The 5,212-nt window shown below is 37.5% G+C and overlaps 1 pseudogene; it reads right to left on the reverse strand.

Moving 5' to 3' along the window:
* Window positions 1-2,316: 2,316 nt before the first annotated feature.
* On the reverse strand, window positions 2,317-2,758 carry LOC127201571 (ubiquitin-conjugating enzyme E2 D3-like; annotated as a pseudogene).
* Between the last annotated feature and the right edge of the window lie 2,454 nt (window positions 2,759-5,212).

Below are 5,212 nucleotides of genomic sequence, written 5' to 3' on the forward strand. Positions count from 1 at the left end.
ACCTTATATTCCATCACTTTTACCAAAACCTATCATTATGGTTCACCTGAATGCCATCATTTGTCAAACTTGAGAATGTCAGAGGATATCAAGGATGCAAGGCTTTGCATTTGAGCTCTGCTCCACAAAACAACAAATGCTGAGTTTTCATGTTGACTGGAATGTTTTCTGAGTAAGGCAGTCAATGGAATAAGCTACATAGTACACTCATGATCAATTCCTTTTGCCTTTATGTTGGGTTTTGTCACTGGCTTTCAACTTGTGTGCCATGCCAGAACTCAAAATACATCATTTGACGATTTTTGCCAAGGAGACATGCCATGGAAGAGCTTACTTTGATGCCTAACTTCAAAACATCATAGATTTATTTGTGAATCTCCTACAGGAGATGCTGTGTGTGTGGGATTTAATTATGTAACGTTAATCCAAATTCTGGAGAACCTCAGAATTGTCCTCTGGGTAACACACCCCTCATTGTGGATGTGCGCCAACTCACCTCCCCCCTCTGCTGACTCTGCATTCAAGCTGCATGTGCTGTTCTGTGGTTCATTAGATGCCTGAATCTGGCCTTGGTCTGAACTCATCTACTAACAAACCCTGTTAATCAGTTTAAGACTGATATTCTGCAGTTACACTACCTGTTATGAATAGTACTCATTTATACACAATTGCAAATTATGCTTTCCTAACCCAGACAGATGTTTAGCCTTCCAAAACTTCATAAATTCTACACCTGTGTCTAAAAGATTAATGGCCGAACTGTGCTTTGGGAAACTGACAATAGGATCATATTAGGTATTGGCTTTTCCTTAAGCATTTGGTATCTTGTTGAGGTGTTTGACAGTAAGCACAGTACTCAGTTACTGTCACATGTAGTTACTGGTTGGTCACCCATTGGCAAGTAGACGCACATGACACTTGAATAGGTATTAAACTTGTAGACACACAATATTTATAATGTGAATTTTGTAGTATTGTGAAATTACTCTTAATTTACAGTAAATCTTGTGGCATAAAGTCTAGAAGTTAATAAATGGTTGTATTCATTTTTTTTTCAATAGCATTAAGCAACACCATATTTAGAAAGTGGTTGTGTGCTCATGGGCTAAAGTCCTTTGGTAAGTACATCTCTTATTTAAAAGAAGTCTGGTTTGAGCACAGAGCTGTGTAATGGGTTTAGAATAAAGATCTGAGCTGAATATTCTTGCCTTTTAATTCAGTTCCATTCTTCCTACCTATGGCTTAAACAAGTTTCCTAACCATGAGGCAAGAGTAGCATTGGCTAATGTGTGTGCTGCAGGGTGGTTGCTGTAGGAGGAAGCCCATAAACACTGCTTGCCAGAATGCCTTTCCATGCACACTATGAGGATGGTGAGATTATTGTATTACAGAATTATACATAATAAATTCTCAGCCACTCAAGAGAGTTTTCATTACTTACTGAGTTTTCTACTGATAGATCAAACTGTTCCATGATTTTTTTTTTTTTTTGGTTTATGCAACTTTATTGAAGAAAAATAAATCATTTTCAGGAGAGCTATTAGTTGATCACTCATCCACTGACAAATCACATCATTTATCCAATGCTATATTAAACAGTATTGGAAGATAGATTAGCTAATTGCTCCAGTCTCCTAAGAATTTAAATGAAAATTACAAAGTGTTTTGAGACCCTTGTTTGAAACACAAAGGGTGTTTGACGTACAATTTCCACTCTCTGTAGAACAAGAACAGGTCACTCCTCTATTGACATGCATAAAATACATCACATTTTCTGTTCTGCTGATGCTCTGATTCAATACCAGTCCTCCAGCCACATCAATTATGAGCAAAAGTATATCACATAACTGCAAATCTCTAACAGTGGAAGGCTTAACTGAGAATGGATGCTGCCAGAAGGATGCTGCTTCCTTTGATGTGACAGCTGAGTAGCTCCCTCCCCTCGGATGGCTACTGCAGCATGTGAGAGCATTGAGGATTGGTTTTGTCTCATAACCAAACTAGAGTGAAGACATTGGCCACATAATACAGATGCTCCAGATTAAAAAAAATATATATTTTCTGAATCTTGGGCAACTGTTCTCTTGTAACTACCTTACAGATTCTAAAAGCAGCTGTTGTCCAACGCTGGAAGAACTTCAGTGTTTTCCGATGAGCATGTGAATGAATGGAAGGAGGTAAACAGCAACAACAGAAACAAAAATGTAGAAAGATGAGCTTCGATAGGGGAGCTTCCGGATAAGAAGATCAAAAAAGGAACAGTAATTTAAAGTTTATTCCCGCTATGATGCAGGGTATTCTGACTTTAAGGAGGCATCACATGGCATGCTTCTGAGTCCATTCCTGAAATATTCTGTTGTGCTCATCTCTGTTTTATAGATCTGTGAAATCTCTGGCACTAGGGGATCATCTGGGTTTGGCTCACATAGCAGTGAATAAATGGATTTTTTTTTTAAACTTTAGAAATAATTAAAGCAAGAGACCACTGTGATCTTAGATTATCAAGACAAATGCTGACATTACTGTTAATATCTGGATGATAAATTTTTGTAAAAGCAATTTTAGGTGCTTTGAAGGGGTAGTCTGTAGGAAAATGAATTGTCAAAAGAATACACCACTTTGATCTTGGCTGTCATTAGGTCCTATAATTGTGGCTTGCCAATGAAATATGTTATCTCTAGCTGCGCCTGCAGAACATTTTGCTGGAGGGTCAAGGGGCCAAGTCACTAAGTTCCTTACTAGTCCATTTCAGCGCCATAGTCTGTCCTTTTTGCCCGGCTCCTCACTGTCTCGATGTGTACTCAAGTTCCAAAGGAAACTCTTGATTATCCAGGTGGAGCAAGGACTGTCCCTTCTTCTCACACCAGCTCTGCCAGGCACTGACCCTTGGTATGGAGGTGGCAGATATTGAGAAACTTATGGCTGGCTCTGCTCGTGACTTTTAAATGCCGCCATCTGTAGTAACTAAGGCATTTGTGAGCAGGTCATATCATTTGCTTGCAGCATACACAGGAAAGCCTCTTGGCTGATTCATGCAAGGTTTTGAGAGGTAAATTACAGAATCTTCTGGGAAAGGGTTGCAGCTGGAATTGAATAGAAGATGACTTTATTGCTACTGTATAGTTTTGAAAGAAATTGCACCTCAATATGACTTTTTCACTAGATGTGACTTCTAAAGCATGCTAGGTAGAGCGCACTTGCTGTGGTGTTTATCAAACTACTCTTGAATGATTCCATATTTTTATAGCTTTGTCATTCAATATGTGCATTAGGTGTTTTAAACCATAGCCCTGTAAGTATCTTATTGCCATAAACAATAGATCATTAAAAAAAAAAAAAAAACAGGGAAATAGGACAGTGGGTGATATTCCTATTGGAAATTCTGATGACCTAAGAACTTGAAGTAACTATAGATGACCAAGAAAATGAATGCTCTACTTCTGCCTGCCTGCTTGCTATATTTGACACATGGTATAGCCCCAAGCTGCCTTTGAACTCTCTGTGTGGTTTAGGCTGTCTTTGAACTTGTAGTCCATGTGCTAGGATTATAGGCGTGAGCTACAATGTCTGACATTCTTTGTGTTTTAAAATGGCCCTGAGTTTTTACAAGTCCACCCTTCCAGCAAAAAAGTCTGACTCAGCCAAACACTGTCTTTTTTTTTAATAACAGAGAGAAAAGAAAATGCAATTTTAACCAAGACTGACAGGCTTAGTTTAATTTGTTCCATCATCGCCAGCTTCTGGGTATCTTATTTAGCAAGATGACAGCAAAACAAAAATTTTAAACCTCTTTCAGGTTTTTATCATACATTTGGAAAAACATGGAAGGTTTTTATGTAAAACCTGTCTCATCATGAAATACTGAAAATTCAAACTCTCCTGCCATCATGAGGAGTATACAAGGCATACATTTAAAATAGGGCATGACATGGGCTGGAGAGATGGCTCAGCAGTTAAGAGCGCGTGCTGCTCTTGCAGAGGGTCTGCCTTCTGTTCCCAGCACCCATGTGGTGGCTTACAAGCATCTGGAATTCCAGGTCCACAGGATCTGATGCCTTCTTCTGACCTCTTCTTATATACACTTACACAGGAAAATCACTCACACTCAGAGAATAAATGAGTAAAACATATAAAATAAACAATTCATTTTACACATGAATGATTATAACATCTGCTAAAGCATGTTAGCACATGTTGCAGTGACATAAAAGGAAAACAAGAGCAGAGTTGTCTAATTAAGGCTAGGAACAAACTAAGATAAGAAAATGGTGTGCTGAGAGACATTGTGAAGGAAAAGCAAGCAAAACAAAACAAAACATCATTTTCAGGTTTAAAACTCTAAAGCCAAATGTCACCAGAGAGCCATGATGGGATGTCAACATTCTGGTGAGACAGGAAAAAGGCCAGGTTCTTTTTCACTTACGAAAAGCAGTAATAGACCCAAAAATGGCAAACAGACAAGGGCTAATTGCCAAGACAATGGAAGAGATGAAGATACATTTTTATTTTATATTAATAATATCAAGAGAAGATTTAATTTTAAAAATCTTAAATTTGTTGGAATTTAAAAAACCTTTCAAAATCAGTAGACAAAAAAAAAAAAAAAAAAAAAAAAAAAAAAATGGTTACAATGAGCCATATAATGGACCAGTTAAAGAAAAAAAGACAAATGAGGGAATATTTAGAAGAAAAAAATTGTGCTACATCACAATAAATATGTGGGCTGGCAGTAGCCCTGAAAGGACAACTTGTCAAAATGGTTAGAAAAGAAAAGATAAGAGCCAAGGAAAGGAACTATTACATCTGCTGTCACCGACCATGGTGGAGAACACAAAGTGCGAGGAAGCCACTATTAGGTAAACCAGAGGTGATCAACAATGAAACACCTATAGGAATTCCCAGCAAAGTGCCCAAAATATACAGACAAGACTAATTTTAGAAACAGTAAGAAAATTTACCTTAGAGACAAAAAGCACCTGGACTCAAAGCAGAAAACACAGATGTTAATTTAAAATGTAAATTTTAAAAACTGGTCTACATATCAGAAGAATCAAATTATAACTAGATATCAACATATTAGCTGTGGGTGATGGAATGAATAAGATAAACTCTTGTATAAAATTGATAACTTGCTTAAAGAAGACTGCCTTATGTTCATATGTCTACATATTTAAACAAAACCAACCCCATAGGAACCCACAGGAAGCAATCA

The sequence above is a fragment of the Acomys russatus genome, chromosome 17 (assembly GCF_903995435.1).
Source record: "Acomys russatus chromosome 17, mAcoRus1.1, whole genome shotgun sequence".
Taxonomy (NCBI): domain Eukaryota; kingdom Metazoa; phylum Chordata; class Mammalia; order Rodentia; family Muridae; genus Acomys; species Acomys russatus.